The sequence below is a fragment of the Epargyreus clarus genome, unplaced genomic scaffold (genome assembly GCF_041222505.1).
Source record: "Epargyreus clarus isolate Ecla_fem2 unplaced genomic scaffold, WU_Ecla_fem_2.2 ptg000005l, whole genome shotgun sequence".
In the NCBI taxonomy this organism is placed as follows: domain Eukaryota; kingdom Metazoa; phylum Arthropoda; class Insecta; order Lepidoptera; family Hesperiidae; genus Epargyreus; species Epargyreus clarus.
Genome location: NW_027332213.1, coordinates 11,119,129 through 11,131,462, shown reverse-complemented (window position 1 = coordinate 11,131,462; position 12,334 = coordinate 11,119,129). Strand labels below are relative to the sequence as shown.

Below are 12,334 nucleotides of genomic sequence, written 5' to 3'. Positions count from 1 at the left end.
TGAATATATCACTGTACCCATGTATTTCGTCAGAGCGCAAAGACTAGATCCCAGGAACCTAATCTATTAGGTAAAAGTATTACAGTGAGCAGTGAGCAGCAAGAGCAGTAATAGCAGCTGAAGTGAGCAGTAATAGCCTCGTGGTTTGAAATACACATTTTTAATCGGGAAAATTAGGCACTGTGATTTTCTAAGTTTGGAGGTTATGTTGATTTAATTTATTACTTGCATTTTTTTTCATTTGTTATTTTTATTTGTGGTGTGTGTTTTATTTTATTTTATTTGACATTGACTTATTATTATTATTGTTTTCTATTAGATTTTTTAAGTATTTCATTGGATTTAAATTGGTTTTGTAATTCATTCCATTTGTATTTATTTTAAATTTAATAATATATAATAATATCGGAGAATTGTAACTGATTAAGGTATTAGGTGAAGTACACTAACGTAATAGGGGACCCTGTTATGTTAGATCTAAGATATGAGTAAATAAATAAATAAATATAAATAAAAGTTATGTGCGTATTAGAAATGATCAGTTATAAAAACTGTTAAGGAAAGCAATCTAAGGAGAAAGCAATCTATACAAGTTCTTTAAGTAAAAAGCTCTCAAAGTTGTGTAAAATCTGGCTATTCCCTCTTAGCACATGGTGGACTATGGACCTAAACTCGTCTCACTCTGAGAAGAGACTCATGCACAGCAAAAACAATAATGGTTTCACGAAGACGATTAGAACAGTATTTTTTGGTGACGCTATCCAAAATACTTTGCGTAATGTAACATCGGGAGGCGCTTCAAATAATTTAAAGTTTCGTCAAAGCACAGCTTCCCTCTTGTTTCCCGTAAGGGTGCCGTAGGTTTTACGCCGCGTTTCACTTTTCCGGTGCTCCCTCAAGGGAGAGCCCCTTAAAAACGCATAAAAAGGAGAGCATAGCCTACTTATGAATTTGTTTATGGCCCTATTTTTGAAACGACGACGTGACACCGAAATCTCGGGGCTTGAAAATAACAATATTTCTAATTTAATGTCCCTTAATCTCTATTGATATAGCTTGAGTGAATAAACTTTATAATTCTCAATAGTATGCGTGTCACTTTTAGGCATCTATCGATATTATGTTTCAGTTCTTTTTTTTTTCAGTATCACTTAATTTGTTTATTATGAAAGGCTCCACTCTACCATTCACTATGAAATAATTTCGTAGCGTTTCGTTGGAAAGGTTCAACTTATTTTATCGTACTTAATTTAAGCTCCTTAAAGCAGGTGATGCATCCAATGATATTAATCATAATATTGTAATCTGTGGCAGAAACAGCTTTGTGTGTTTGTATAATTCTTCTTATTGTTGTATATTTTAAATATTTTTAGTACAGAATTGCTGAGTTTATTGTTGTTCTATCTGTTTACCTACTTGACAAAAATAACACGATACATTTTTTTTAAATATTTCTATATAAAAAGATTTGCTTTTCTACATAAATGTCGGTTTTAGTAAAATATAATACTGCAATTTCATATAAAAGTCCTCGAACCTTTTGTAGTATATCAGGTTGTTTTTTGGTTAAACGTGTTCAAAGTAAATAACAGTACAACTGCGTGTCGGGACGGAGCTCCAACTGGTAGTTAGGGTCCAATTTGCCGGCCATAACGATTTCCTCTTCGGGGAATAGAATGGCGTGCGTCAGGCTAACGCCCACATACACGACTATATATAGCATACTGTATATAATAACTCGTTGTTGCTCGTGGCTTTACGCGAGTATCCAAGTTTCATAGAAATTAAAGCTTTTTTAGCTTTGGTACCAGCTTGAGTAAAATTAAAAAGTTAAACCTTTTGTACTTTTAGTATCCAACTTAGTATACATTTCAAAGTAACAGATATTATGAATATACAGTGAACGTTGTGTTCTAAAATGTGCACTCAAGTATTCCAGGAGAATACTTATTTGTAGATTTTACTTAGTGTATCACAGTATAATATTGCATAGTTCCATCAAAATTGGTTCTACAATGTGAACATCATGTCGAGGTAAAAAAACAAAGGTTTTCATTAAATTACTACTCTTATTTTCATGGTATGCGAATATTTTATGTGTTTATTTTAATTAACCTACTCCCACAATTAAAAACAGTTAATTAATAAATACGACATTTGAAGCTTTTAAAAGCAAATTTTATCACTCTTTGTTATAGGTATTAGAAAACCGAGGTGACATAGGGAATGATATGCATATTAATTTTAAGGTCAAATAAATCTTACATGCAATCTTGACAAATATACATTTGAATGACTTATTAAGACACGACGTATAACTCTTGGTGTAACTCAGAACAAGTACCTACAAATATAGTACCTACCTACAATACAAGAACACAGTCCTTACGTAAGTGTATATATATATGTTTGTATCCATCGATTGTACAAATAATTCATACGTATTAGCTTATTTTTAGCCCTTCATGAAAATGTAATACCTAAAATACATCAAATCTGTGTTGGCGGTTTCCACTGATGCTCGTGTCCTCGTGACAATTGGATGTCGAGGAATTGTGATAACATCGGTGGAATTTATATCATTGTCCATTACGGAGTCATTCCCACGCGATGCGCGGGCGCATACTCGTATAACGTTATGAAGATTGTAAGTGAACTGCCAAGTGTTTATCAAGGAAATACTTTTATAAATCTTTATATATATATTTCTTATGTGCGTGTGTATGTCACTGAAATCCTCCTAAACGACTGGACTGATTTTGATGAAATTTGTTGTGTGTGTTCAAGGGGACTTGAGAATGGTTTAGATTCACAATTTAGTTCGTGGGACTTTTTTTTAAATTAATTTTTAATTCGTAAGTAGTTATAGAATCGGAAACTTTGCATTTGATCAAGTGATGATCTTTAGCAAAGTTGTTGTCCAAGAGCCCACGAGGGTTTGGGAGTTGGTAAGATCAATTTTCGACAGATGGCACCACTGTCATTCCAATGCAGGTACAAATTTTCCGTTTTATGTATGTCATATTATTTCTTAAAAATGCGGGCGAAGCCGCGGGCACCACTAGTATTACATATATTTTAATTTATTGAGAGACTCAAATAGGTATTATAACCATGTTAGTGAGTATATCTAGTGTTAAATAAAGTAAATTTAAGTACTTTATAATTTAACTAAGTTTGATAAGCAATATTTAGGTTTAGAATCTTACAATTTACATTTTCAGCAAAAACTAGTTCACAGCTTGTTATAGGATGCCTTGCATGGTTATAGTTCTATTTATATATAGTAAGCAGTGGTTAAGAAACTTGGCCTCTCGATCGAGGGGTCCGAGGTTCAAAACCCAGGCACACACCTCTGATTTAAAATTTATGTGCGTATTAGAAATTAATTATTACTTGCTTAAACGGTGAAGGAAAACATCGTGAGGAAACCTGCATATAAAAAAAAATCTCCAAGGTATGTGAAGTCTACCAATACGCACTTGGCTTGGCGGTGGACTACGGCCTAATCTTTCTCATTGTGAGGGGAGACACGTGCCCAGCAGTGGGACAATAATGGGTTGATGATATATATTTTTATAGAAGTAGCAGACTAAAATGGAACGTCTCGGAAACGTATTTCTCCCTTGCCATACCTTTCAAAATTGCTAATTTAAGTTATGCAACGGACTTGCAGATTTGTACATACCTGGATGGCAACCTGATTTATTTGTCGTAAGCCAAATGCTTCACAGAAATTGCTTGCTTAATAGTAACCTATGTGATGTAATCCTTATAATGCCAATGAAGGTACAACCTCTTCTCTTTGAGATTGAATGCAACCTCCTACACGGTGGAGGTCAATATAATTAGATAGACTGCACAAGCGCAGGGTTTCATATTATTAAAATGGAAATATCGATTTATCTTTCGTTTTTTCTTAGAACTTACAACAATGTCTTATAATTTTGTATACAAGGTTGCAAGTAGGTATTACAGGAATTATACTAAGTTATTGCAATGTAGGTATTCTAATATTTTTATTGTAATAAACACTATATTATAAAAATAAAATTGAAAAAGCAAAGATAGTTTAGTTCTTTGAAGCTCGGTGTAAATTGACGGATTTGAGATTCATATTCCAGGCCCACTATTCTGATTTTGAAACTTATGTACTAAAATAAACATATTAGAAATATGCATCTTAGAAACGTACATATTAGAAATTAATGATCATTTGCTTGAACCCTGATGAAAACATTTTGAGGAAATTTAAACGCCCAAGAATTCTAAAAAAGTTCTCGATGATGTTAAAGTAGGTACCCATTGGCCGGTAGGTACCCATTGGACGGTGTGGTAGACAATGGCTTAAAGATTTCTAGAACACTTAGGAAGTGGAGCAATGTCTAGCAGTGTGGGAGTACTGGGTTGATGACATTGTACAATAAAAAGTAACATTGTTTACGAACCACGAAGAGAAAAATGTCCAAGTAATGACCTGACTGTACTAGTATGCCTTTAGACACCGATGCAATTAAGGTATTTATCATCTATTTTACTTATTACAATACATGTTACTTGTAAATATAACCTGTAAAGTAACTGGAATCGATCGTCAATCGCTACGAGTGGACTAAAATAGCCTAAAACCTAACCTAATTAACTAAGTAACCTTTTAAACTACCTGTGTGGTTACTATACGATTCCAATACTTGCAATCCATTTGACATATCGCTACAGATGTAACGGTATGTAAGGGTGGGCCAATAACGACAAACATGTAAGGTCATATGAAGCGGAAGGTACGAGCCATAACTCAGCCGCACGCCCGGCCCGCGCAGATTCATGATGGATCGCCGAGGGAGACTCGCTACAATCTTTACGAATTGCTCCGATGAAATTGTTATGTTGATACATTGCTTGTGACGAAAGTCATATAGGGATATGCAGTCTGTCTTTTATAACATAGGAGTAGCAGATGAGCATGCAGTCCATCTGTTGGTAAGTGGCAACTGCCGCCCATGGATATCTGTAATCAACGCCAGGAAGGACCATATATTCCCACCTTTGGTCGGCCACAGATGCGCCGCCACCTCAGAGGACGAAGGTGGAACGCCTGGGAAACATATGTCTTCCTTACCACACCCTTCAAACTAGAACACAGCAGCGCTTAACACTACTGTTAATAGGCAGAAATAGGTGTGGCGGTGGTGCCGCAGGAGTCGCCCAGATTACTATGATTCCCTTTGGTAGGTAGCATGGATACAAACGAAAACGCTCCTAAATTCAAATTTAAATTCATCATTTGAAAACCTAGAGCCTTCTTCACAACAAATCGCTACAATACCATTGGGATTCATTATTAATAGTATAAATGAAGTCTAATTACTCTCTAATATCTATCAATATTACGAAAATAGTATTATTTAATTGTAATTAAAGTATTAAGTATTTAAATGTCAAATATTCTGATATAACTGATTTATTCAAATTTCGCGTATAAATCTCTGGTATCTACTTTAAGAGGGTCAGAGAAATAACTTAAACCCCAAATATTTGGGTTCATTAGAAGCTCGACATCGTGTATAGATTCATGATGGATCGGAGTTAGGGTAAATAATTAAAAGAAAATAAAAATTGTGAGGTTCAAACTTAAATTGTGACACTGAAACCACAGAAACTGCTATGCAAAGTAATACCTATTAGTAATATCATCTTCAACTTTATTTTTGAGTTTGATTACAGAGTTTAGAGTACCGAAATTGTTCTGAATTGACGGAATTAAAACAAAATAAACACTGTAAGGTTCAAACTAAAATTGTGACAATGAATGTGAAGCTTTTTAATTTTTAAGATAATGCTATGAAAAGTTATAGTTATTAGTAATCTCATCTACAACTTTATTTTTGAGTTTGATTACAGAGTACCGAAATTGTTCTGAATTGGCGATTATCTCTAGTACCTATAGATTTCTTCTGTTTAAAAAATATGGAAACGTGTCGAGTGAAACGTTTAAGACGAGGAAACGTTTAATTTATGAAAGCTTTTTTCTATTAAAATGAAAACCTTTCTCATTTTTTTATGTTTCTGGATCTTTGTCACGTTGACGTTCTAACTCTATAGCTTCTCTGCATCGTCTAAACTTTGTTGTGAGATTCGTCTTCTCGTTCTCATCAAGCATTCAAGTCACCACTTGTGAGACCGTTGTCAGTTTGTCAGATCGTATATCAGATATGTATTCCTGTATGTAGTGTATGAAGTAGATATACGAAATATGATGTATGTGATGTATCATACCATTTCAGGGCTTAGTGTAACAGGATAAAAATTAACATATTTGACATCCTCATAGTTAACTTTATGTATAACTAGCTGACCCGGCAAACTTTGTACCGCCTCAAAACCTATTTATCAAATATATTTCATATAAAATATAGCCTATGTTACTCGTGGATAATGTAGCTTTCGGATGGTGAAAGAATTTTTAAAATCGGTCCAGTAGTTTTTGAGCCTATTCATTACAACCAAACAAATAAACAAAGTTTTATAATATTAGTGTAGACAAACGAAATCCTTTTTGATGAAACATTCAGCTATACAATATTAAGTACCAATTTTATACTTACTTAGTTACCTAAAATATATGAGCATTAAAATACCACAGTAAATAAAGTAACGGGCTGTTTTATACACCTTGTTTCAGTCCTATATTTTGTGCAAAACTTTAACGTAGATTTTCATTGTGTAGTTCTTATTAAGAATACTAATATGTCCTATTATGTCGTATCTAATGTGTCATATTATTTTTCGAACATGTACATAATAATTGTATTCTTATTACGTAATCAAAGTAGAATTTTTATAAAGCTAGGGACTGAGAAAGCTTGGAATATTTAGACCACTAAATATGGCCTGTCTACATAAACGAATTATATTTTTTATTGTACCTTCTTTGGTATCTTTAATTTAAAGCACGGATAAGGTCTATAAAATGTTACCTACGATCCACGAACCGTAAATATAGCACAGCAATGTTTACCAGTTTTTCAAACGACTTGGCACTTCCTCTTACTCAACTATCCTTTGTTCTCATCAAGCATTCAAGACGCAACTCTCCTAGGAGTATGTACATATTGTCATGTTATCTACACATAAAGAGAATATTCAGTACATGAGACGTAAGGCATGTGATGGGCGTGTCCCGAGCCCGGCCGCCCAGCGACGGGAGGCGGGCCGCCGTTGGCGTATCGTGTTCAAACTACTCTACCTAGAGCACTAAGCTTTAATATAGATAAGACCTGGTTTCCTAACTAGAGGCATGTATTCTCTTCTGATTTACATTTCGATTTACTGTGACTTTTGCTTGGTTTGATAAAACTAGGTGAATATGCTTACTACGTTTGTCGACGTTGAAATTGCGAAGTACCTTCTACCAATCTAAAGTTTACGTCATTATTTAGATACTTATTCAAGTTTAATTTATAATTTAAGAACAATTGTGAGAAACCTGCCTGATTAAAAATGTTAATATAATACCAATTTGCATTGGAACTTTCTGATATTCTTGTTATTAAAGAATTTGTGATGACTTGTCGTACCTCGAAGCCTACAGCGTAGCCTCTTTCATGCTTGATACTTTGAGACAGAGACAGGTACTTGTTTTAGTACAATCATATTATCCCAAGAATCCTACAAAATAAGAAATCTTACCGTAGAAAGTGTAAACTATAAAGTATTTTTTTGAGAAAGAAAAAACATAACTGTAGACTTGGGTACCCATAAAGTAATCAAAACGACATGTTCTTCCACAAACAATTTAATTGTAGGTAATTTGGGAACATGGTAGACGGGTTAAAAGACGTTATCTTTTAGTTATTGTGAGCTTATCTATTTTTATCCTGAAGGTACGTCATGGAATGTTGTCGGCTTCCTAAAACCATTAGCTCTACTATCGCTTCCGAAAGAGAAAATAATCTCGAAGGTAGGTATTTTGAGATATACGGACATGAACTTAAATTAAAAAACGTTTATTTGGTTGTTAGAGTTTATTGCGCTGTGGTCATAAGGTATAGTGAAGTGATTTAGTGACGATAGGTACCTTTAAGAAAAGTAGGCATGTATGGAATAGCTCTTGAATTAGTTTTGCCGGTGCGTCGAAAGCGATGGGATATTTCTTTAAATTTCTAATAACATTGAAAACTTACATTTAATACCAATAGCTATAGCTAGTATATAATATGTAGGGAATTTTATCCACAATGAAGAATGCTTCTAGCTTCTTCTGGAGAGCAGACACCTCTATTATAGTAGTGGAATAGAAATATGGAATAGGAATAGTAGTGGAAGTATCGTTTTCGGTGCCCTGTAAATTTCTACTTGTAGCATCTAGATATTTACTAGGTACCTAAATACATCGTTTATAAGCTATTTGCAAGTAAATTTTAAGTTACAGTTATGTTAAGCGGTATATATTGCTAGTTCCTAAGCTTCCAGCTAAGAAACATAATATAAGATGTATGCCGGTCTGTACGTAATTTATTAATCTGGGTAACAAGGTATTTAACCTATTTCAGTTACCTAAGGCTTCTTGCTTTGCAATATTGGAAGATGTGAAGTGTTCAGGTACACTTCATTCAGACGGAAAATTTAAGATTACGCACTTGAGGTTTCCCTACACCATTTTCCTAGCTGGTTTGTGGCTGTTATTAGTCATTGTGTTATATTTTAGAAGTTATAAGTATGTGCTCGTTTTCCTCATTTCTTGTCGGAGTTTGAACCTTGAACTTCAGTTCATATTTGTTTAGTTCAGTTAAGTTTTTAAATCCGTAAATATGTACTTTAAAGGATTATCTACGTGTATTTAACGACTTTACTTAACAAGGAACGAAGGTTGCTTTATTAGATACTTAAATATTATAATTATAATTTTATATTCACTATAATTTTAAGCAAATAATAATAATTATTACGTGCTACGTCAAAATAGGTAATTATTTAGGAAAGGCTTAAGGTACATTGGATATTATGTAGTTAAATTAATTCAAAATGTAATATTTTTGCTAATTTTAGTATACTTAATTACCTACTGTAATAATAATTGAATAATAAAAAATGGTACTGAGGTTTTTAATTATTTACCTATTTATCTTTACCTACATATGCTGTATTATTCTCGAGTATAGATACATACCTTGTGAGATATGAACACCCACTTGGCCTGTGTGGTCGGCTATTAAACTTTTATGGACCTATGAGGACATAAACCCAACAGTATAGGTATATTAATAGGTTAATGATACACTATGACATTTATTTTTTTAATTAAGAAACGTATTCTGAACTAGTTTATTATTTCTAAGTTTCCCGTATGTAGCCTAAATGGCAAAGGCAGTAGCTAGGTAAGTTCGGTAGGTACTTATCAACTCTCAAACTTATAAAATTGTTAATAATGAGAGTAACAGATTGTAAATGGAAGAAAGAATGTACATGAACTTTTAAATTACTTTTTAAGTGTTTTAATTTCTTAATTGACTTCATTATTGAAAAAACTTTTACTTAAGGTAATATACGTTATAAGAATAAGAAACTTACTTACAAAGCAAACAACTTAACTTCACTCTAATGTGTCAAAGTCCAAAACACATCGGCTTTTAGTCATTATACAATTATCACAACACTTCACTTCAATCACTTGATTTTTGAATATGTTTTTTTTAATTAATATATACACTGTTTGTGTGAAACGTCAAAACACGCACCGCGGGAGAGTCAGCAAAAAATATTCATCAATAGATATTTGTTATCAGCGCTATCGGAATGTCAGTGTGGCGTGGCGACTGTCAACTGTCTACTAAACGCATCGTCACTGCTCGCTTGCCGCCATGCCCATTTCCATACAACCCATTCAACTAAAATCACACAACTTCAATCCCACTTGAAGTAAATCCCAATCCTACTGCCTCTACATACAGCGCAATGTTAAATAAATAATGATGTCGCTTAAGCTCTCTCAGACGGACACTGCGCCCACAAAATAGATCTTTTGTCCTTCTCAACCATTCTGCGCAGGTGTATCTGCTGTCTCAGTTACTTGACGTTTGCTGTTCTTAGTTTTTAATAATTAAATTATTTAGTTTAGAACCTTATTTTGTGTAAAATTATAGAAATATAAAATATTTGTATTATTTTTGATTTTTTAATAAAATGTAGTAACTCTAAAACCGTGTATTTTGGAGTTTTCAAACTCTACCAAGTTCGTAGCGCTTCACCCGTTGAGTAGCGCTGTCTCGCTCATCCTCATATTTCTTGTTTGTTTCATGGCTCGCCATTGGGCCGGTGGCATTTACGGAGCAACCCACCTTACGGCTGATAAACTATCGTGGAATATTGTGCCCTAACACCTGCGAATAAAGTTTAACTTTTTAGCATATAATTTGAAGTTACCGGCGTTTGTCACGCAAGAGTTCTAATTTTAAATCAAGTGTAGGCGGAGCTCTCGTGTTGGAGCTTTTATATTGAAAAACAAAACGTCTTTAAAGAAAACCTGTTTTGAGAAAGTTAAGCCTTTTATATACAGAGGATTTAAGTTTAGCGTTGAAAGCGACATAGCACGTTTTGGTTCCGCGCCGCTCCGCTAGTCGCTGAAATAAAGTAAAAAAGTTTGGTAACCGGCTCGTCGGTATTTTCCTTTTGTTGTTTGATTTTTGTTTAGCGAACGGGACATTGCATGAGAAATGCAATGCAACAGTATGGCGTCGTATTCGTCTTTACGTTGCGACGCAATTTCGTTTCTGACTGCGAAATATAGTAGCTGAATAAAGTATTACGTGTCTTTTTTTTAAATTGACTTATTTTCAGCAAATTATTGCGTAAGTGAATGGCGTCTCTATTTTTAACATTTCAAGAGGTCTATTGGCTTATTACGTGATCTATGACGTCATAGATTATATTTATTTTAGAATAATATTTAGGTTATTTTTTCTGTCTTAAAAATACATTTCAGTTAGTTGTGTCTTTCAAAAATATTTGTAATATTTTTGTCAGGCGACCAACAGTTATTAGTCGTATGACGTCAGAAATGTAGAGTATATTCACTACACATAGAGTAGGGTTTTTATAACTCTAAAGAAGGTCGCGATGACAGTAATGTAATCTACTAGTAGTAGGATCTGGCAGATTAGATTACAGTACTTAGTAGTAAAATAGTATCAGTAATAAGTAAAGTAAAATAATTTGTTGACCAAAAGTATGAAAGTACTCATATTTTATAAATACACCCTTGGGAATGTTTTAATACTTAGAAATATTTGATCAATATTTTTCCACTTAGTGATTGTGATTTAATTGCCATTTTGACCTTATAGCCATTTTAAACAAATGTAAATGTGCATGTGTACCTAATAAAAAACTTCAACTCGTATAAATTATTTCGAAAAATAGGTACAGTGGTCAACAATTAACAAACAGATCATAACAGTATAAGGTTTTGTCCATACCTATTTTATGTTGAAAAATATTTTTTCGTTCTTTTAAGGGTTGATGATAACAGCCAGACATAAGTTATGTAATAAAGATTATCCTATTCCTTCGCAAGATATTTTATTTTTGCTACAAAAAACAATTAAATAAGGAACTACAATACAATTAAACAAAGCAATTAAACAATATTTAAACTAAAACTACTAAGATTAACACGAATTTATAAATAAAGTAAATGAGCCAAATTGCTGCCGCGAGGAAGTGTAGGTACCCAAGATACTAGCAGCATTACCTCGCTATAAGATAAGGTATATTTGATACCATACCATTAAGTAAGGTATATTTGATTTTAAGACCAAGGGTATACGATACCTATTACGATTGCTATAGGTAGTCTACTGTACTATATATACTAAATATGTATATTAATTATGATTGTTAACGTGTTGGGCACGGGACATTTCCTAGAGTAAGGCCTTTGTCCACCACGTTGGACAAGTGGGTAAACTTCTCACACAGAACTTTTTTTTTTAATTCTCAAATGTGTAGGTTTTTCACACTATTTTATTCCACCGTTAAAGCAAGTGATATTTTCAAAAATATTATTAATAAGCACATCTACTGGGATTAGAACCTTACACAACAGATTCAGGGTATTAATTTAAAACCATTAGGCTATCGCATAATGGGCTGCGATAACGCAGTAGGTATAGGTAGGTACACTAGGTAAGAATTAATTTTCATTTTATAAATATAAATAGAGCAGTGATAGCCTAGTGGTTAAGAAACTCGGCCTCTCGATCGAGGGGTCCGAGGTTCCACGAAACCCCAGGCACGTACTTCTGATTTTTCAAAGTTATGTGCGTATTAGAACTTC

At 33.5% G+C, this 12,334-nt stretch overlaps 1 protein-coding gene across 2 annotated transcripts in view; it reads right to left on the bottom strand.

Annotated features, from left to right (window-relative positions):
- The window catches only part of pb (homeobox proposcipedia), a 57,615-nt gene extending 47,798 nt beyond the window's left edge, over nucleotides 1-9,817 (bottom strand). The window contains exon 1 of one of the 2 annotated variants that reach the window (XM_073073155.1): nucleotides 9,571-9,817. The gene's annotated coding sequence lies outside the window, so the exon portion shown is untranslated. The remainder of the gene's footprint in view (nucleotides 1-9,570) is intronic. The other variant, XM_073073154.1, reaches the window with a different exon arrangement.
- Nucleotides 9,818-12,334: the final 2,517 nt, after the last annotated feature.